The sequence below is a fragment of the Protopterus annectens genome, chromosome 10.part0 (assembly GCF_019279795.1).
Source record: "Protopterus annectens isolate FY-2018-M chromosome 10.part0, PAN1.0, whole genome shotgun sequence".
Classification (NCBI taxonomy): domain Eukaryota; kingdom Metazoa; phylum Chordata; order Ceratodontiformes; family Protopteridae; genus Protopterus; species Protopterus annectens.
Window position 1 is genome coordinate 1725717761 of NC_056744.1, and position 23419 is coordinate 1725741179.

At 39.4% G+C, this 23419-nt stretch overlaps 1 protein-coding gene across 1 annotated transcript in view; it reads right to left on the reverse strand.

Annotated features, from left to right (window-relative positions):
• Positions 1-21833: 21833 nt before the first annotated feature.
• The window catches only part of LOC122813967 (nuclear factor 7, brain-like), a 144988-nt gene continuing 143402 nt past the window's right edge, over positions 21834-23419 (reverse strand). The window contains exon 6 of the mRNA XM_044086522.1: positions 21834-21953. The gene's annotated coding sequence lies outside the window, so the exon portion shown is untranslated. The remainder of the gene's footprint in view (positions 21954-23419) is intronic.

The window sequence follows — 23419 nt, forward strand, 5'->3', positions numbered from 1 at the left end:
TGAGGTGGGTCTTGTGGCAGAGCTCTTGCAGTTTTGGGGTCAGGGATAGATGTAGTCTTAAGTCATGGGTACCAATGACTGCAATCTTTAAACTGCAGCCATCCTCACATACCAAAATTGAGAATGTACCATTTCACCCTCAGATTTCACAAATCAAGCATCAGAACCAGAACTGGACTGAGAATGCTGAAAGGTTATTGCTTTGTGGGCTCTGCTTTCTACAGACAGCATGGTGACCTCCTGAGGGGCAACCAATATGTGAACCCACAGCATACCTCTAAACCTTGAGGCATCAAAAATCAGGACAAGGCCCATGAAAAATAGGTACAAATCTGTATGCTGTTTAACAAACTTTGCATACATAATTATGTAACCTCACCCACTCCAATGGAATTGTGGGATACCAAATTTCGTGCAAACTGAAGAACAGACAACCAAAATATGGCACAAGAGTCCCCCTGCAGCCATTCCAATGTCCTGTTACCTGTATGTGTGCATACTGCTTTACTTCTACAATGATTATTTGGATTTTATTTTTACACTTTACAGCAGAATGGACAAACACCAATAGACATCTGTTATCCAAAGCAATACTGTCTCACAATGAAAATAGACTTGGCATTAAAACTTCTCTGCCCTTGAAACTCACATTCATTAAAATAGCATTGAAACCTACTCCACGTCCAAAGAAAATGCATCTGGCCAGTGGTGGATTAATATTACCTTTGGGTTGTTTTCAAATCACTGGCCTCTTGCACACAAAACAAGAAACATACATGTTTTCTTTGATATACCTTCCTGACTATAGTAAATTATATTCCTTATATAATACAGCACATTTGTTAGAGCACATTTTAAATGTATTGTTTGAACATTTTTTCAGTAAGCAATGAAACAGTAATGACAAAACTACCCAATTCAGAACATTTCCATTGTAAAAGTCAACTTCCACACACACACAATATACATATAAAAATAGAATGACAGTAGTGCAAGGCATATGCATCTTGCACAGCTTCTTACACTTACGTTTTTTTTTTTTGAGGGGGGACAAAAGTCAAAAAAACAGGGACACATTTTAAACATTGCTAGTATAATTTTGTAAAGTTGCTATAATAAAATGTTGTGATACCACCATGCATTTCACTGGCAAGTCTTGAACACAGGGCTCTGTGCACTAGTCAGAGCAATATACCACTATGCCAAATCAGCAGCTTGTTTCCAAAAAGATAGGAAGACTGAAACGGCTATATCATTTAGTGAATCCAGTTCTCTCTTCTCACCACAGTTCTCAACCTCTTAGCACAAAAAACCTGGACAAGCCAATAATGGGGGAATACAGACCCAAAATAGGGACACATTTCAAATACTGATCTTACAAACTTGCTAGAATAAAAGGTTTTTGTTACCATTTCTTTTCTGAAGAATATGAAGTCTGAAATTCAAATGCCTGTCATTATTCAATAAATTCAACCTTCAGTGATTTGTCACAAACATCCTGAAACCACAGAGTTTATGAGGAACAAAACTAAAAAAATTCACAAGTGATGGTGGCTAGGGACAATAGGCTCTTTTTACCCTATACCTAGGGTACACGGTTTGAGCCTGAGTACCTCTAGTCACCAGGTGTAGTTATAATGGGGGCATTTTCACACTAACACACAGACAAACACACACACATCTTAAAATCTGTTTGCAAGCAGCACACCACAACTTAAAATCTTTGCAAGCAGCATTTGAGGTTTCCACCCATTATCTTAAACTGACAGGCTCATTTCATGTCTGTTCGAATGCCCTTAAAATCCAAACTGCAGAAGACTTGAACGAAAGCAGCAGCATTTAGGCATCTGAACAGAAGCCTGCTCTGCTCCACATATCGTTTGTTCAAACGAAAGCAGCAGCATTTGAAGTTTCAGCCCTTCCGCCCGTTCCCTTAAAATCCAGGGAACAGAATTAGATAGCAGTAAGTGAAAAAGGAAGACTAAAATCCAAACTGCAGAAAACTCGAATGAAAGCAGCAGCATATGAGCCCGCTCCACAATGTCAGTTTGAACGAAAGCAGCAGCATTTGGGCCCGCTCCACATAACGTCAGTTCGAACGAAAGCAGCAGCATTTGAGCCCGCTCCACAATGTCAGTTCGAACGAAATCAACAGCATTTGGGCCCACTCCACATAATGTCAGTTTGAACAAAAGCAGCAGCATTTGAAGTTTCATCCCTTCCACCCAGTCCCTTAAAATCTAAACTGCAGAAGACTTGAACGAAAGCAGCAGCATTTGGGCCCGCTCCACATAACGTCAGTTCGAACGAAAGCAGCAGCATTTGGGCCCGCTCCACATAATGTCAGTTCGAACGAAAGCAGCAGCATTTGAAGTTTCATCCCTTCCACCCAGTACCTTAAAATCTAAACTGCAGAAGACTTGAACGAAAGCAGCAGCATCTGGGCATTTGAACAGAAACCCGCTTGCAGCATTTGAACAGCCGAGCCGGAAATGTGTGCAGAGCTTAATTCCAATAGGCTGGTAGCACCAAAGGTGCTGATGTCATTGTGCATGAGATGACGTCAGCCAAAACAGTGCAAAAGTGGAAAAAAATCGGAAATGATGGGGTGTCACTCAGGAATCGTGGCACCCTATCATTTGGACACCAAAACTCGGTAAAAACAGAGTAATTCGGGACGGTTGGGAGGTATGACCCACAGAGCAGGTAACCATTTAATCTTGATGTGACTAGGATGACTTACTCAAAAGCCATTTGAAAATATTATTTTGTAACTGAAATGAGTCCCTTTAGATCAGCCCATTACACAGGTTACTGTACTTCAATCAATAACAAAAATGAATGAAGCACCAAATGAGAAGTGCAAAACACAATGAAATCACGTTAAACATCTTAACAATTACAACCAAGTACAACAATGTCTTTAATGTATGCAGATTACACAGAATCACAAACTAATACAACTTCATGCTCCTAAGTTTCAATAAGCTGAGGGGCATTGTGAGGCAACTTTGTCAATGTATCTAGTCTTCATTCTGCCAACTTATGATGAAACTGCCTTATATTGTTCAAATAACTCATTCAGTGGATAAATGGTGCTTCCTTAAATAATCCACCTCTGAGAATCCTTATCCAGGGAACACATCACAGCACTCTCCTCAGGGGGTTATTTCCCAGAGGGCTGCTGCCACAACAGTAGAGTCAGATGGGGCTGTTTAAGATGAATAAGGAATGATGTTAAGATATACTTTTACATTGTTTAGTATGTCAGAAAAAAAACACCTGAATTCATCTTACATTTTAAAACCATGGCACCTTTTGGGTTAAATTTTGATATTCCTTGGGCTGCTTTCCTGTAAATGGTTAACTTTGATTATATGTATAAAATTAATGGATTTCTTGTGTAGTTTTTATCTCATGAAATTTCTTTGAACTTGAGAAGAGTCCATTAAAGTACTTTTAAATAGAGCCTTCTGGTTGCTTCATTTGGACTTATACCACTATTTACTGTTCAGTTGTTTTATTTGGGGGCATATTAGATGTTGCCCGTTCGATTCTCAGTTAGAGCATCTTCTGTGTGTCGACATGCGTGAATGGTTGTTGTTCCAAGGTTGTGCAGGTTGTGCGGCGCACAAGCAAGCAAAAAAGTCTACTGCCTATCATTATCATTAGGAGACCTGGTGTGGCGACCTAAACCGAAAAACCGAAAAGAAGAGATTATACCCAGAATGCAGGCCTTCATTATCTCCTGCTTCAGGCACACTAGGCTGGTCATAATACATGGGTTGCAACCTCTGAAAACTCGTGCTTGTGATGGTTCCATCTGGCACTTCACATGGTTTCTTGAACCCCCCCCGGACAAGAAAAGCTGTAGTAAGTAGTCCCATGCTTGAATCAGTGAATACCTGGTGGGGCAGCCAGAAGCCATCCAAATATGGGGTGACTCTGACCATGTGCAGTCTCAGGTGAGCTGCTAGTGCTTCCTGCACTTGGGGAACACCTTGGGGCTGTGGTGAGGTTAAATGGAAGTTCTCTAAATGATTACTAACCATCTTCCATGCTGAAGGGTAGGTACTTCCCTAGATGTCCAGACAATGCTTACATTCAGATAGGTGGTATGGAACGCCAGAGAGCACAGTCAGTCACCTTCTTCTAAAACAGATTGACTTTATACTGATCATTTAGATGCTGGTTTTCTGAGTAAACTGATTTAGGATGCTTAAGTCTAAGATGGACCTAATGATCTTCATTTTATTTGGTATCAGAAATAACGTCAAACAAACCCCAGATCCCCTATGGTCTACTGTTGACCTCTTGGATGGCCCTGCTGCAGAAGAGATTTGCAACCACAAATTTGGTTGTTACTTTCTAAAGGGGCAGAATGTTGTGAAGGGGTTGAGAAGGTGGTTTTAGAGAAAAGATGAACAGAATATTGCAGTCTCTGGATATCACTTCCCTTATCCACCAGTCATGTGATAGCCTGCCATGCTTTTAAATGGAGGGATCTCTCTCCACTAGATTGCCCTCAGAGGTAGATAGCTGGAGAAGATCTCAAGGTTTCTACAGCAAAATCTCAGGGAGGGACTACAGACTTTATGGTTTTGTGGAACCCCTCTGCCTACAGAAGGACATCCATTCAAAGAATGCCCAGAGCTATGGGAATTTTTATCTGACCTCTTCTTAAATAGAGGCAGATAGGCCTTTCTGAACAGCTTATTCCTTAACCATCTTTTAATTCCAGAAAAAGGATTTGTTGAGGAATGATGAATCTGTCATGCATAGCCACAAGCATCCCTTTTTACTCACTCATTAGCAGCTTTACCATTCACTTGTAGACCAAAGTGGACCAGTCGTACAAGCTGAGGTTTTCTACAAAAAGTGCAGTGCATGGGGCAGGCATGTTTGTGCATGGCTATGCCTTTTCCAGCTGCATTATGAATAAGTGCCCTGCAATTCATGAAAATGCTAACTTTTGTCAGCATCTGTGATTCTGTTGATCACCATGAGGAAAGTTTTTCAGGGTGTCCAGTGTCCAGTCTGCTACGTTACAATGAAAACAATGTGCTTGGGGCAGGGAATTCAGTGCCATAATGGTTAATGTACAAAAAGCATAAATGGACTAAACAGCCTAAGAATCCTTGTCCAGGGATGAAAGGCAACACTCTCCTTCAAGGTTTTTTCCTGAAGGAGATCACCAGAATGCAGTCAATGCAGACAGCCTTACTGCAAGACTATCTGTACTTATGAGAGTGGGGGCATTTTACCCAGTCTCATACAGACAGGGCATGGCTAGAGACCAGTATGGCAGAGTCTGTCCACCACCAATGTGATCACATTGTCATTGGGTGGGACCATCCAAGATATAGGCAAGGAAGAAAAAGATTCCTGGAATATTTCTTCCTTAAGGAGGCCAGCTTGTCCAGCTGTGTTCCCTTCTAAATCATTAGCTCCAATATATTCCCAAAGATGAGGTCATCAGGAGGGGATTAGGAAGAAGCATCTCCTTCACCCACATTAGTGTCCAGGGTAGGGCACTCTGTCAAAGAGTCCAGATGCCTCTTTCTCATCCCTTCTTCTTAGGAACACTTGGGGGAACTCATCTGAATGCTCAGTTGAGAAATCTTCCCTAGGCAACCTGTACCATTAGTAAGTTTTCTGTTACCCTGTCCTTTTGGGATGAAGAAAAAAGACTCAAGTTGTCTGACTGACAGATGCCCTGGTGTGGAGCTTATGCCAAAGTAGCCTCCTGGGATCTAATAACCTGAAAGAAGCCATCTGCTTTCCTCTGGATGTCAATGCCAAGATCACTGGCATTTAAGACTTTACTCTTTCAGCTGTCTGTGCCCAAAATGTCAATGCCAACTCAGATATGCCAAGTTTAGATAGAGCAACTGGCACCAATATCATCGAAGGATTTGGTGCCAAAGGCTTGAAGAATATGAAGCCAGTGGTGGGAACAGCACTGAAGGAATTGGAGCTACTGCCAGTACTAAACCACTGCTGTCAATAACCTGTGGTCTAGTGGATATCGGTTACCAAACACCCAGTGATAAAGTCATCGACATTGATGGAGGTACTGCTGCTGTCCTGAAGAAGCCCATTAATGTTGATATCAAACTTCTGCAAGGTGCTCATTTCTTATGCTTGCAGTATAAAGACTGTGTCTTGGGAATGAGATGTAGATGCCAAGAGGAAAGGCTCTTCTCTAGATGCCCTAGAAACAGAGGGGAAGAGGACACCCATTTCAATTATTTTGCCTTGACCAAGGACTTCACCATTCTGTCTCACTCAAGGTGTATGGAAGAACATTGGAGGGACCTAGCTGACCTAACCAATATATGGAGAAGGGCTTTAACTTCAGATAACTGACCATCCCATTGTGAGGAGAAACTACTAGGACCATGGATAGGCAGGACAGAGGTCTCTAGCTGGGAAACTGCACTGGTTAAAGTTCCCCTACAGCTGCAGTAGGTCCCTGTGCAGACTTGGTTGGAGAAACCTCCTTTCTACTAGCCTTGGAGAATGGAGAACCCATCTGTGCCCATGGCTGGTCTATCCTCTTCATTATGCAAAATTCCTTTTCCTTTATTTCTGCAGAAAGAAGATTTTAGAATTAACAGGCTCCTCTTAATGGAGGGCCCTTGAGCCACATTTTTTGGCAAAGCTCACAAAGAATGTCCCATTGTTCCATCTCAGGCACACAATACAAAAGTTTGTGTATGTCCTGGAGGGGGTGAGGTGTCTTGTGGCTGCATTTGCCCCTCTTTATTAAAACTCTCAAGCTTTCTTTCCCACTAACCTTCTGCCTCATGCAAAGCTTCCAGTTAAAAAAAAATTTAATATATAAGCGTAAATCACTAAACTGAAAAGGCCCAAGTTATTGGTTAAATTAGGTGGGAGCAAGAGAGGGAAAAATAAGTGTCACTAAACAACATTTTAAACTCTTTTTTGGACAGCAGATAAAAAACAATACCCCATGCTGCTGTGTGTGGTATTTGTGGAACATTTTAAACTTAGTTTAGCCTAAGAGATAAAGAGATAGAAAAACACCAAAGTATTAGTTCTTATTGAAGATGGAAAATAATCTACACAATAGCTTGAGTTTCAGGTCATCCTGCTTCTTTTATTTAAGAGAGGGAAGTGTAGTGCATTATGGGAAAAGATTGAGTTTAGGAAAGCTCTATGGATACTGAAATAAGAGCATCCAATACTAAACAGTTCATCTTTTTCAGCCAGTAATATACTACACAAATATCCGTAAACTCCTCTCCCAGAAGAATAGGTTTAAAGTCCGTAAAGTCGAATACAATCTCAAATTCAAAACATCTTTATGTGCAGTAAAATCAAAACAGTGTCAGGGTGCAACAATTAGCACACTTGCCTTTAGTGCAGAAGGCCGCCAGTTCTAGTCACACACCAAGTAGATTCATTAGACTCTGCAGTGCAAAATACTTTGGTGCTGCACTCCTCAGTTTGACATCTTTTGGATGAGACATTAAAACTGAGGCCTCATCTGCTTGAGTTTGTGGTAGCTCATGTGGATGTGAAAGATCCCATGTCACCTATTGAAAAGAGTAGGGATCCTCTATTTAACACAACATGAACACATTATTTACACATTTACAAAATGAACGTATCTGCAAGCACAAATATACCACATTTCTACATTTTTTACTATCATTTTTCTAATAACACCCTCATTATTTTTCCATAACTGACCTCCACTCCTCCTTCCACAAACATGATCTAATTTTTTATAATTAATCTGACACACAGAACTTCCTATTAAACAAAATTTCAGTCTAACTTCAATTCTAAAAAACACAAGTCATCTACTCACATATTTTTAATATCCAAATCTATATGGTTTATGCCATTAATATTCTCAAAACATTTTCACACAGCTTTTAAGAGTTTCACCACTCTCTTACATGTCGAAAATACATGCTTTATTATCTCTTCCTCCCAAAAAATAAACACACAAGTTTTTTTATGCAATATTCCACTTTACTGGTAACTTGTTTATTACCAGTCTTCAAAGGAATCCGAACACCCTATTAACTTGGTACATAACTTTTTCCTTATGTTAATGGCTTTAATCATTTAGTCTTGTAAAAATTCCCATGGATTTACATAATATTGTTTCATCACATTATTATAACATATCCCTCTATCTTTCTCTATATCACAATTTTTATTTTCCACAATAATGTATTTTTTCTTGACTGAATGCGTAAATTAAGAAATTAAAACCTTTTTCTCTCTTCCTTATTCTGGTCATCTCCCAGAACCTTTTGTACGTTTATTTAAACATTCTCACTATTATGTTTTCAGTCTCCTTCTTTAACCGCGTTCTACACAAGTTTAAGGAAGCAGAACAAACAGGATTTAGTAACGCCAGTTCCCTCTTCATCTTCACTTACACACAACACACATTTTCACTAGGTTGAAATCTTGAACCCCATATAAAAGAAACACCAACTGCATAACTTCCTTTTCATATGTTTTTCTGGTATCACAAACATTTGACATACATGTGTTTTTCCCATTAATGCAGAATTCACCACATAAGCCTTTTTCCTGAATGTTAATCTACATGCCCTTCACATAAGAATACTTCTTTCATTTATTTTATATCAAACTCTCCCATTGCATCATAACTACATCATTTTCCCCAAATTTTATTCCTAGCAAAGACATCATTCATCAAAAAATACAAACCCCTCATTTTCACCAGATCACCCAAACCGTTACTTTTATCTTTATTCAAGTTCATTCTTGTTTCCTTTAAACATTCATTCAAACAAACCAAAACTTCCCTCATCCATATTTTATTCTTAGTAAGTACCACTATATCATGTGTGTATGTCAGAACTACTGGAATCACTACCTTCTTCTGCATCACATATCTAGCATCACTCTTTTTATAAGCTGTTTCACTCGCTATCACATTCATTACCAGTGCAAACAACTTCCACTCAAGGGACATCCTTGTCTTATACCACACTTCATACATATTTCTTAACTCGGACACCCATTCACTAACACTCTCACTCTATTATTTTGATATGCTGACATACACACGGCCCTATTACCGACTCCATTCTCAATAACATCCCACAAAGCATGTCCTACTGTATCAAATGTCTTGCTAATATCACCTACTGTAAGTTTCACATCCTCCATTTTACTTGCATCATCCACAATCTCTCTCACATCCAGTAACAATTCCTGACATCCCTTCCCTCTTATACCATGTATACGTTTCTTCCATAGCATCCCTCATCCCTCCTTCCATTCTCCTCTGTATTATTCTCATATAAAATATATATATAATTGGCGTTATTTAGTGCAGTGGGTATTCAGTTTATTTAATTCTTCTCTTCTTTCGTTCATGTGAATTTTAACATCCCACTACATAATCCTTCATAAAGAAAGTCTTCATCCATTTATTCAGTACATTTAGAAAATATTCTCTTTATCAGCACATTGATTTTATTTTGTATAAAATCTTTTTATTTCCTTTTTATTTGTGTGAAAACCAATACAGTAAAATGTAACAATATTAATATACAGGTAGTAAGTGATATGACCAGAGAATACATTGCTGAATAGTAAAACATAAATGCAAAACAGTAAGAACTATTTACACATATGCCAAAATTCCATCATTGATTATATATACCAATGTCAAGCTAGAAAACATTCAAAAAGGGATTTCCAAGAGTGAGTGTGGGATTTCTGAGTGTAGGTTAAATATTTGTGAGCTAGTAGGTATTTGGTAGCTAATTGTTTGAAACCCTCCCATGCGAGTGATGCTCTATCCTTCCAATGTAATGTACTGTAGTATTTAAGTACAGAAACGGGTGTTATTAATTCAGCACATTGATTTCCTCATGCTTTTATCTTGTTTTACATTTTCATTTCCCCCATTATAGTACTATTAATATCATCCTCATACCTCCTCCCTTCTTCCTTGTAAACATCTCTCCCTAAACAGTAATGCCTTCGTTTTATTTTTTATACATTCTTTCATTCTTCTCTAAATTCTCTAATACACTTCCACACATCTTCCCACACTTCAGTCTCTCTTCCTTTCTTAAATCATCCTGCCACTGAAAAATACACTTTTTATACTTCTTTTAAAATCCAGTCCACCATTCAGACCAGTTTTATAGACGTCATTCATGGTTATTTGATCCTTACATAATTGCAGTACTTCCCACTCTCTAATTTCATCCCCTAATTTGTTTTATTCCCATTTCTATCTCTCCCATCACCTCCATCCATATTCTAAATGGTCTGAAATCCTGCTACAACTGCATCACCATCTAACCCCAAGCTTTCCGATAATACAAAACAATCAATTTCAGATCCAATTGCCCCCCTTGACTTTTGCAGCACACATCTTATTTACCATATTTTATTATTTTCGGTATTAACATCTTTCCCTTAAATCACAATTAAAGTCCCCTACAATTATAATTTTCATGTTATCACCACACAGTGTAATATTTCATGAAACAGATTATCTCTTTCCTTGCTAGGTATATATGCATACAATGCTATAATTTTATAAACATGACCTCTCCACCTGACATCCACAACAACTACCCTTCCCATCCTTGCCAATGTTGCATCTAGAATTTTCACTGTTTTGTTACACAGTCACTCCTGAACAACATTCACTATTCCCACCCCACAAGTTTTCTGTTTGCACTCTTTTTTTCACTTATTAGAAATCTTAAAATCCACTAACATTATAACACCACATGACCACGAGCACAAACACAGGTTAAAATTATGTCCTCACATTTCAAGCAAATCTTCACATCTCTGGAACCATACGAGTTATGAAAGAAGTATCAATGGCAAACTTTTTAGCACAAACTATTTTAATATGGGTAGTATTCTTTAGGCTCTAGGTCTTAAACCAAATTTTATAAGTCATATTAAACACAGTAACTATTATATTTGTAATATTTTGTAAACAACTTATAATATCTCAGCAACCACTCATGTTACACAGACACGGTCAACAACTTCATATTTATCTTGCCAATAGCTTTCATACGAGGCTATGGAGGTCAGTGTTACTGGATTGTTGAGATATTTAGAAAAATATGAGAGTCACATCTACATAAATGATCGTAAAAACAGTTAATATCTATTTACCTGCACTAGAAAGAGGCCAAACATTAATGCAGTTTAATTTGCTAGTGTGTAAGCTTTAAGATGAAATATTTTAAAACTTTGTACGTAGCACAGTTTTGGAATTACTGATGCAAATATGATCAAACAATATTTGATGTACCTGGAGGCATCACTTGGATGTAATGAGTGAATGTATGGGGTCTATATCACATACCCAAGTTGTGATATAACCGACTAACAGAAGATTGACAGATCTGCATCAAACAGTGAGAAATACGAAAAGTATAGTTGTGTACCTACCATGAATGTAGATGTTCGAGTGTAGTCACTGTTGCAGTCATTACAATTAGGTTATCCTGCTGGCAGGCTACCCGCAGTCGGACTAAATTCCAAAGTCTAGGTCTGGCGTCTGCTGCTGTCATCTCCTCCCTGATGTCAGTGCACCAGGGGGATGCAGCCAATGCCATTTTCTTCAGTTTTTCTTGCCCCAGATGTCAGGTGCCCCCAAAAGGGTAGGCTAAAAATATGTCAATATAGCATGCATGCACCAAGGTAAATATTTCCTTCATCTACAAGCAAATACACCACATAGGTTGTACAGAATAGAGAAGTACAGATAAGGTCCAGCAAAAATAAGGGGGATGGTGGGTGGGTAACCTGGACTGCAACAGTGAATACACTCTAACATCTACATTTATGGTAGCTACACAACTGTACTATGTTCGTGTTTCACTGTTGCAGTCATTACAATTGGGTTGAATCCCAAAGCTAAGGTTGGGAGGCTGGAACTAAACAGAATTAGGAGCGGCTATGAGGCCCTGCAGAACTGCAGTGGCAAAGCCTGCCCTGGATTTAGAGTAGAGTGGTAAATGATAGTGCTTTGTAAAAGTGTGCACTGAACTCCAGGTTGCAGCCTCTAAAATGTCTTTGGTTGGTACTCCTCTGAGGAAGGCTGCTGAAGTGGCTGCTGCTCTGGTTGAATGTGGCCTAATGCCCTTAGGCACTGATTTGCCATGTTGTGAATAGCAGAAATGAATGCAGTGGCCTATCCACTTTGAGATAGCCTCTCCTTCTGATCCTGCAGCATATGCTACCAGTAATTGCTCAGTTTTTTCTGAAAGCTTTGGTTCTGTCCAAGTAGAAGCGCAGCTGTCTGTGTAGGTCCAAAGAATGCAGAAGTCGCTCACCCTTATTCGGTGGGTTTGGATAAAAGGTAGGCAAGTGAATAGTTTGGTTGAGGGCCACACTGGACACTACCTTAGGCATAAATGTGGAGTTTGTCCTTGGAGAAACGCTATCTGGATGGAAAATGATAAAAGGTTCCACAGCCATGAGTGCCTGTAGCTCTGAGACTCATCTTGCAGAGGTTATTGCGAGGAGCAGAGCTGTTTTCCATGATAAAAAATTTATATCAGCTGTAGCGGCTGGCTCAAAAGGAGGCAGGGTGAGTTTTTCCAAGACATAACTGAGGTCCCATGCAAGTATTGGTGATCTCCTTGGAGGCCGTAAGTTTTTGGCTCCTCTAAGGTACCGCCTTAATAAAGGATGGGAAAAAATAGGTGGCTCTGTATTGTAGTGAGCTGAAATGGCAGAGGCATGAATCTTAATTGATGAAAAGGATAGGCCTTTGTCCAGCATCTCAGTTAAATATTGCAAAATCTAAGGGATATTCGATACAATCATGTCAATATCTTGTGCCTGGTTCCAAGCACAGAATCTCTTCCATTTTTCTGCATAAGATTTTCTGGTACTGGGCCTCCTGGCCTCCAAAATAACATCCATCATCGCTTTAGAGAGAGGTGTGTTTTGAAAAGCTACATTATCTGCCATGCTGCCAGATTTAAGGTCCTGAGTTGGCTGTGCAGGATCTGATTGTTTTGTTGGGTCAGTAAGTGAGGGATTTGAGGTAATGCCCATGCTAGGCATTGAGACAAGTTCCTTAGGATTGGGTACCAGTGCTGGCAGGGCCAGTCTGGGGCAATCAGTATAATATTTGGCTTCTCTTGTCTGACCTTTAGGAGTACCTTGGGGAGGAGAGGCAGTGGAGGAAAGGCATATACTGTTAAATTTTTCCAGCTGAAAGATAGAGCATCCACTTTCCATGCTTGTTTGTGATAAGTCCTTGTGCAAAATCTCTGTAGTTGGCAGTTGTGAGGGGAGGCAAATAGATCTATGCCCGGGCATCGCCAATTCCTTGTTATGTTGAATACTTGTGGATCCAATTTCCACTCGTGGGGATCCATGAGGTTTTTGCTTAGATCATCTGCCAGAGTATTTGTCTTTCCTGGCAGGAATTGTGCTTGCAGATGTACTTGGTAAGTCAATGTTGTGTCCCACAATGTCATGGCTAGTCTGCAAAGGAGGTAGGAATGTGTGCCTCCCTGCTTGTTTATGTACCACATGACTGTAGTATTGTCCGTCTTTATCAGTAGTTGTCCTGGATGAAGTAGATCCTTGAAGGCTGTCAGGGCATTCCAACAGCTAGAAACTCTTTTTGATCGATATGTAGATGCATTTGGCTTGCAGACCATGTGCCCTGAATACATCTTCCTGCCATGTGGGCCACCCAGGCATAATCTGATGCATCTGTTAATGTCTGCCTGGCTGGGGGTATAGTGAATGGCTGCCCCTTGTTGTGGTGACAGGCCTTTGCCCACCATTGAAACTCCTGTTGCAGGCAGGGAATGAGGGTAACTGTTTCCAGGCTGTGGCAATGTTGAGTCCAAAGACTTTTTAGATACCATTGTAGTTTCCTCATATGCAGTCTTGCATATGGAATTAGCAGAATACAGGATGCCATGAAGTCCAAAGCCTGCAGATTTTTTCTTGCAGATAACTGGGTCTTTTTTGCCAACATGTTGAACTAAGTAGTCAGTTGCCTTTGTTTGTCTGTCGTGAGATAAGCCATCTGGGCAGTTGTATTTAATCTTGCACCCAGGAATATTATCTCTTGAGAGGGTACTAGTTTTGATTTCTTTTCATATACTGTGTACCCTAGGCATGTTAGTAATATTTTTACAAACGCCAGATGCTGTAGTAGAATGTCCTTGTTCTCTGCTTGAATAAGGCAGTCGTCCAAGTAAGGATATATTTGTATTCCTCTTTGTCTGCAAAATGCAATTACTGGTGCCAGGCATTTTGTGAAGACCCTGGGCACAGCAGATAAGCCAAAGGGCAGTGCAGAGAATTTGTAGTGCACTGAGCCAGCTATGAAGCTGAGGAATCTTCTGCATGATTGTCTGATTGGGACATGCAGTTATGCCTCTTTTAGGTCTAAAGTTACAAGCCAAGCCTTCTTGCCCAGCATGGGCAGAAGATGCTGCAGTCTCAACATTTTGAATTTTGGAATATCCAGGTATGTGTTTAGAATGGGTACACTTCACATAATCGAATTACTGAAATCTCGAATTCCGTATGGTCGAGACCATATGATCGAGATTTCAGTAAATCGAATATGTGTAGTCTTGAAAAATAAAAGTTTACTTACCTTAATACATTGCATACACACAGAGGCAAGGATTCTTGTACGCTCTGTGTGTAAGTAATGTTTTTTTTTTTTGTGTGTGGTGTTTACAGGAAATGAGAAATCTCTCGTTTTGCGCTTCCGCATACAGCACAAGATGGGAGATTTCCCATTTCCCCACTGTGGCGCGATCTTGGAGTTGGTATATTTAAGTAGGGGTGTGTGGGGGGCACAGCCCCTATAGTGCAGGGGCAAAGCCCTGCAAAGTTTGTCTTTTTTTTTTTTTTTGGTTTCATTTCAGAAGTTCGAGTTTACAAAACTCGATATTTTGGTTTTGGTTATTTGAAGTTCGAGGTTTTGTAAATTCGAGCTTCTGAAGTGAATCCGTTTAGAATAGATAGGTCCAGTATTGGCCTCCAGGCTTTGTCCTTTCTGGGCACCAAGAAAAGTCTCGAGTAAAATCCTTGTCCCTGCTCTTGCTGTGGTACTTGCTGAATGGCCCTCATGTCCATGAGGGATGAAACTTGCTTTTGTGCCTCTGCCCATTGAATTTTTGGCAGGTCTGGTATACCGTTTACCCTTGGCAGGGTGTGAAAGTGGAACCTGTAACCTTGTGGCACTATGTTCAAGACCCAATTGTCCTGGGTGATTAGATGTTAGTTTTGTGAAAAAAGTGCCAGTTTTCCCCCTAAAGGAGCTGCCAGAAGATAAGTGCTTGGTGCTGGCAGGGGAAGTCATTGGGACTGCTTCCTGTATGGCTGTGATTTATCTTCTCCGCTTTTGGAGGTAGAAGCACCCCATTGTTTAGACCTGTATGAGCCTTGGGGCTGGGATCTGCCTTTAGGGCGTCTGTATCTGCCTCTTTGTGGCCTGTCTGACACTGGAAAGGACCAATTCTTTGTAGGCCAGTGCCTGCTAAATCTTGGGGGTTGAACCTGTAAGAAATCTTTGACTGTTTGCATAGATTTAGCTTTGTCCTCCATTTTCTTCAAAACCTCTTCTGCTTTAACACCAAACAATGTATCATGCTGTAATGCAGCATCTAATAATTTTGCTTTAACATGATCAGGCAGATTTGTTCCTTTAACCAAGCATGCCTCCTAAAGACAGAACCCGTAACAGCGGCCCTGCAGGAGGCCTCCAGAGAATCAAAACCACATTGCAAAGTATGTTTTCCCACTTGTTCAGCTGCATGCAATAAATCCCGTATTTCTTTGTTTTCTGCACATTCAGAATTTGACAACATTTTCTGTTTAAGCAGTGACATAATATATTGCTGATATTTAAGCATATGAAACTGACAATTTAAAGCTCTTACAGCCAAGGTAGCAGAAGTGTAAATCTTTTTTCCCCATCTGTCCAGTGCCCTAGAATCCCTGTCAGAGGGGTAGGGGTTTTTTTTGCAGTGGAAGCCTTGACCCCTTTGGGACCCTGAGAGATAGTTTCTGGGTTAGCAGCAGCAGGGTTTTTAAAAATAAATTTACGTGAATCAGGAACCCTGTAGTATCTGTCTGGCTTAACAGGAGCTGGAGGTAAAGAGTCAGGAGTCAGACTGGACTCAGACATTGTAGATGATGTATTATTCAAACACAGGTGGAATGGCAAGGGGCCTGATCTGAGGTAGTAAAAGGAAGTCTCTGAGCCTTTTCTTAGATTCTGAATAATCTTGGCTCTCTCAGTGGAAATGCTCCCTCATGGTATGCAGGGTTTCCCCAAAAGAATAATCCTCAGGAGGAGAGGCTGAAGGGATAGATTTCTTCAGCATCAGAATCCTCATAGGGAGGAAGAGAGTTTTCATGTTCAGAAGAGGAATCAGACGAAATGGAAACCTGATCTGAAGATTCATATTCTGTCTCTTGCCTAGGCCTCTTATCAGGAGGGGGATGGGAACCCCTGATCAAAGTAATTAGGTCTTCGGCCATCTTGAGCATCTATTTTTTAGGCATGGAGGCCTGTCTATGGGCTGTTGTACTTGTTTCTTTGTCTTTAGAGGTGCTTTAGTCTTTGCCTTTGAAGCTGAAGTTGTTTTAACATACAACTGTGTAGGCCTGAAAACACCTTCAGAAGCCGATGCCTGCTCAGCGGCTCCGGACCCATATGAAGGAATAGTTTCGGAGGTTCCAATACCTTGAGTTTCCAGAGGCCTAGTCAGCTCCACGTGGGAATCAGTAGCGGCCTGTGGCTCTAAGGTAGCGGGCGTCAGGGCCGCGAAGCACCTCATTTACTTTCCCAATAATTCCTGTAATACACTGACATCTTACACATTCCATGCCCTATACCATATAGGACTGATACTGAATTAACATTTACGTTCTTAATACTTCCCGTAATACACGGACTTCTTACACATTCCATGCCCTATACCATCTGGGACTGATACTGAATTAACATTTACATTCCTAATACTTTCTGTAATACACTGACATCTTACACATTCCATGCCCTATACCATCTAGGACTGACACTAAATTAACATTTACTTTCCTAATACTTGCTCTAATTCACTAGCAGTAATTTATTTTTCAAAATTTTCCTTAACTAGTTCTGGATTTTTTTAAATTTTTTTTTTACTTTCCATTCTTTATATTTTTCTTCTTTTTACTGTTATACAGATTTTCCACATGACAGACTACAACACTAATAATTTCCTCATGTTTTTATCTCATTTTACATTTTTATTTCCCCCATTATAGTAATAATAATATCATCCTCATACCTCCTCCCTTCTTCCTTGTAAATCTCTCCCTAAACAGTAATGCCTTAGTTTTATTTTTTATACATTCTTTATTTCTTCTCTAAATTCTCTAATACACTTCCACACATCTTCCCACACTTCAGTCTCTCTTCCTTTCTTAAATCTTCCTGCCATTGAAAAATACACTTTTTATACTTTTTTAAAATTCAGTCCACCATTCAGACCAGGTTTATAGATGTCATTCATGGTTATTTGATCCTTACATAATTACAATGCTTCCCATTTCACCCCCTAATTTCTCATTTATTTGTTTTATTCCCTTTCCTATCTCTTCATCACTCCATCCATATTCTAAATGGTCTGAAATCCTGCTACAACTGCATCAGCATCTGCTACCCCCAGGCTTTCTGATAATACAAAATAATCAATTTCAGATCCAACTGCCCCCTTGACTTTTGCACCACACATCTTATTTACCATATTTTATTATTTTCAGTATTAACATCTTTCCCTTAAATCACAAAGTCCCCAACAATTACATTTTTTATGTAACCACTGCACAGTCTAATATTTCATGAAACAGATTATCTCTTTCCTTGCTAGGTATATATGCATACAATGCTATAATTTTATAAACATGTTCTCTCCACCCGACATCCACAACAGCTACCCTTCCCATCCTTACCAATGTTGCATTTAGAATTTTCACTGTTTTGTTACACAGTCACTCCTGAACAACATTCACTATTCCCACCCCACAAGTTTTCTGTTTGCAGTCTTTCTTCACTTATTAGAAATCTTACATCCACTAACATTACAACACCACAAGACCAAGAACACGGGGTAAAATTATGTCCTCACATTTCAAGCAAATCTTCACTTGATCTGCTTTTGGTTGAGCAATTGTGGGGAGTGTAAATGAGGGGTGGCATGGGATGTTTTGCATCTGATGGTCTGTACACTGGGGACGAGAGTGCGGTGATTGTTGTTGGGGCGTTTGTGTGTTTTTGGTAGTAGAATCGTTTGGATTTCTTGGCCATAGACTGCTTTTCTCACCCTTCCTGGGTAGTCTTCAAATATTGATAACTGTTTTATACCATGCTGCAGGTTTCCTAAGTCCTTAGGTGATGGAAAGTGTTCCACATTTTGGAAAGCCAGGGTTGAGACCTATACTGCTCGACTGTAAAACTGCAATAGTTACTTACACTTTCTGCTATTTGTTCATTGAAATACTGAGCATGTAAAAATTACATGTGACCTACCTTGCCTGTTCTCCAATTTTGTTAGACCTGCTAGAATTAAGCAGGTAATTCCTACTAGCTTTTTTTTCACCATCTTAAAAGGACAGAGACGGTCTGACCCAGCTCTGTTAGAAATGCTACAGCTAAAGAAATCCCAATCCCTCCAGACCACATGCTCCAGAGACTTCAACCTCATTACCACAATCCACAGAACATGCTGGAGGGACAGGTTCATAACCCAGAGACTGCCCATGCTATGGAATAGACTTCCCATACATGTCAAGCAAAGCACCTCACTGGCCCTCTTCAAGAGGAATCTTGATGAGTGGATGGGAAATAGAAAATTCACCCCGGGGATCACTCCAGTGGCTCTACTCGACAGAGGTACTAGGAACTAAGGTCGGGTGGCATGATGCCTATGGGCTAGGCTTGTAAAGGCTCCAGGGCCGTTAACCTAGCACACACCTATGAACATCTCTGGAACCATACGAGTTATGAAAGAAGTATAAATGGCAAACTTTTCAGCACAAACTATTTTAATATAGGTAGTATTCTTTAGGTTCTAGGTCTTAAACCAAATTTTATAAGTCACAGTAAGCTCAGTAACTATTACATTTGTAATATTTTATAAACAACTTGTAATATCTCAGCAACCACTCATGTTACACACACACTGTCAACAGCTTTGTATTCATCTTGCCAATAGCTTTCATATGAGGCTACGGAGGTCTGTGTTACTTGATTGTTGAGATATTTAGAAAAATACGAGAGTCATATCTACATAAATGATCATAAAAACAGTTAATATCTATTTACCTGCACTAGAAAGAGGTCAAACATTAATGCAGTTTAATTTGCTACTGTGTAAGCTTTAAAATGAAATCTTTTAAAACTTTGTACATAGCACGGTTTTGGAATTACTGATGTAAATATGATCAAGCAATATTTGATGTACCTGGAGGCATCACTTGGACGTAATGAGTGAATGTATGCGGTCTATATCACGTACCCAAGATGTGATATAACCGACTAACAGAAGATTGACAGATCTGCATCGAACAGTGAGAAATACGAAACACCTAATAGATGAAATTCCAAACATTGAATTACTATGGTTGGCCAACATGAACAGAATTACATTTCCTAACCATTTGGATTGATTAGGAAGTATAATTCCTGAATGAGCTGTGACAAGCTGGGGTAGTAGAATTTGGTGCTGGAATTCAAGCCACTGCAGATTTTTTAGGGATATACAGTGATGAGTGTGGTAAGGTAGGTTAGAAGCAAATCTTGCCATTTTGTTATGCCAACTATTAGGGAATAAATAGCCTAAGGTATGGGTGGAGTACGTTTGACAGTAAGAAGACAGAGGCAAAAATCAAGTAGAGAAAAGTGAAGGTGGTGGGTTAGGCTTTTATCTGCCTAAACACATGATTTAATACAGAGGAAGGTAAGGAAAAGGTGGGTTGGGCTTTTACACATTTAGATAAATAATTCAGCAAGTGGTAGGGTATGGGCAGCACAGTGGTGTAGGGAGCAGCAGTGCTCTCTCACAGCAAGAGGTTCTCTGGTTTGATAAGTGGTAGGGTATGGGCAGCACAGTGGTGCAGGGAGCAGCAGTGTTCCCTCACAGCAAGAGGTTCTCTGGTGGATTCTTAGCTGAGGTGCCTTCAAGTCACCCCCGTGTTCGCATTTTTTTTTTTTAGTGGGTACTCGAGTTTCCTCCTGCCTCCCAAAGACATGCACTCAGCAAACTGGGACTCTAAATTATCTCTATGTATGCAGGTAGTGTGTGTGTGTGTGTGTGTGTGTGTGTGTGTGTGTGTGTGTGTGTGTGTGTGTCTACATCTGCTTGCGCGTGTGTGTGCGCGTGTGCATGCACATGTGCAGTTGGTGTATGTAGATGTCTGTGATTCAGTGAGGGATACGGAAAACAGGCCTGACAATCTATTCCATTCTTTACTTGCCTAGTAAACTCTATGGCTTGTGGCAGTTGTTCACAGGGTTACTACAGAATTTTGATATGGCTAGACGGATGAAAGGCAGGGTATGCTGGATTTTGCTTTCACCTGTGTAAATAAAATAATTATTACAGCAAGACAGGCATTGATGGGTTAGACTTTCAGCTCTGTTAAGTGATTCAGTGTAGCAAAGTACTGTATGGCAGGTAAGGATTTCACCTGTATAAATACATGGGTCTAATATAACAAGATATGGTATTGCAAGTTAAACTTGCAGCTGTGTAAAAAAGCACTGTAACAAAGTAAGGAGTACCATGTTAGGCTGATGTCCATAATCAACTGATTCAGTATAGCAAGGTAGGGTATGGTGGGTTACAGAGACTAGAGGGACGGATAACAAAAGGTGCCTGCATTACAATGAATGTCAAGCCTCATATTCCTACAGTTGCATTGGGAGTACTTGTGGGGCTAATATAGATGCTGTTATCAAACTTCATCTGGGATGTACATCACTATCCTTTACCAGTTAGCATGAAGTCAACCTTTCTACACAGCAGTATAAAATGGGGAGGAGTTATTTCACAACTTTTTTTTTTAATTCTATGAATTGCTAATTATTATTCAGATTAAACCCACATGCTTCATACACTACAGAGATACAGAACAGGGACCATGCAATTAAATGATCAATTCTTGTAGTTAACACTCCAATTATCTTTTATACACTTAATATCCCCTGCCCTTCTCACCAGATGAATAGTCAAATCAAATCCCTTTTATAGAGTAATACATTGTTTTGAATCAATGAATACATGAATATCACCCGTGATGCATCCTCATACCCATATTCATGCACCAAGACCAATGTTACATTGAACCCTAGTAAACTTTAACACCCAGAACTGAAGGGTTAAAAAAACACTGAAAGTTATGATGTATAAATAACCTTGTCTATTGTAAGAATTCTATTAAAGACATTGCTAAATCAGATTAAAGACATTGCTTTGAAACTGCATACAGAGTCCAAAGTCTGAATATTTTATGAGAAACTGCTCAAAAAACAGGCTCTTGCTCATTGTATCATGTCTTCCATCAAATCCACTGCCTTTCAGTTCAGTGATACCATGATTGTGACTGACTTGTTTACATTAAAAATTAAACTTTACAGAAATGCATTTAATGAATTACCACAGTCTTTACTTACCATCTTACCTCGAGTCTTCCACTATGAATTCCCTCTCATTTTCCTCAAAAATATCAATATCAATAGAAAGCAAATTCGTACAAACTGTATCATTAATAAAGTTTTCACTTACTGTTGAGCTTATCTTCAGGATTCTCCTTCTGTTCTGTGTCGTTACCCTCTACGTCATCATTTAACAGTTTATCATGAGCATCTTTAAGCAGCAACAACAATTTATCAGGAGGGATTTTGTATCCTGCACATAAAAACACAAAATCATAGCATTATTAATCCTAATAAAACTCATCTATAGCCATCAGACTCCTACTAAAACTATTCTATATTCAATGTATACACACATTTAACTCATCAGAATCTTTACAAATGTCCAAGATGGTTTCCATCCAACATTAAATATCTTAAAGAACTAGATTCAACTGCAGACTTCAAGAATAACTTTGACAAGCATGATCTCACAGGTACAGTTTTAGAACACTGATGCATGGCCTTTGAAATAGGACCACAACTTCATACGGAGGCATTCCGAGTTAATGGAAAACATTACCACTACAGGTCAAAGCACTACTTTTGTTAGCTAGTCTTGAGGACTGGATTGATAGACACAAATTTACACCAAACTTATCATGTATGGGGGGGGGTGGCATTATTAAGTGCTTGAAAAGGTTTTTTTTTAAAGGTGTACATGGCTATTGTGTTATTGTCACTGTGACTGCTTGCCTCTAATGTTCCTTTTCAAAGTAAAACTACAATATGGAACACTGTTATGGGGCACAAAACCATAAAGTAACAGATATAAAAAGGTCAGCCATCAGTAATAGTTAGAATGTTAATGCCAGCAAGAGCTAACAGTAACAGCAAACTAGTTTTGCCCAGCTAGGGGTTACACATTTAAGAGACTAATGTACAACTTAGTTACACAGACTCCAAAGCTACAGTCCTTACAGCAGTTCCACAAGTATCTTTGAATCCCATTCTTCTCTCTTTGTTCACAAACTCCTGTAGCCGATGTCCCGCAGCTTGAGATGACCACTTACACAAATGACTGCTGTTTTCACCACTACAGAGTTAAATAGCCTACAAAGGCTTTTACAGATTTGATGTACATGCCCACAAGTTGATATTACTTGTCTTTTAACTATAGAAGCCAAACAAGTAACTAAACAACTGAGCAAATCCAAAGCACTCGGGAACCAAAAAATGTTAACGTATTTTATTAAGAACGTTTTCGCTCCTGAAAAGACAGAAGCTTCTTCAGACAAGATAAAAAGGCGCCAAATCCACTTTTTAAGTGCAAAAGGTTTTGTTGACATGATGTCATATACTTGACAACCAAGGTATTGAACAATACACCTTTTAACATACAGGTGTAAAACGATCAACATAAAAACAACATTCCCAACCAATTAAAACAATCATTAAATCTAACATTTTTTAAAAAATTTTTTAAAAGAAAACCTATATAACTTTTTCCTACGTTAAAATGCCTTTAAAGACAATTTCATCACACGTACAAGAAACATTAATCAAACAAGTGTAATCCCAAAGTAAGTTAACTAAGTAAAATGCCAGTTCAAAACCCAGATAACCTTTGTATTTTGGGTTAACAGCAATATTACAAGGTACATTTAACCCTAAATAATACATTAGGAAAAATCTAAAACATGCAAGGCCTTTTAATGTATATTCAAAAAGAACTAAACA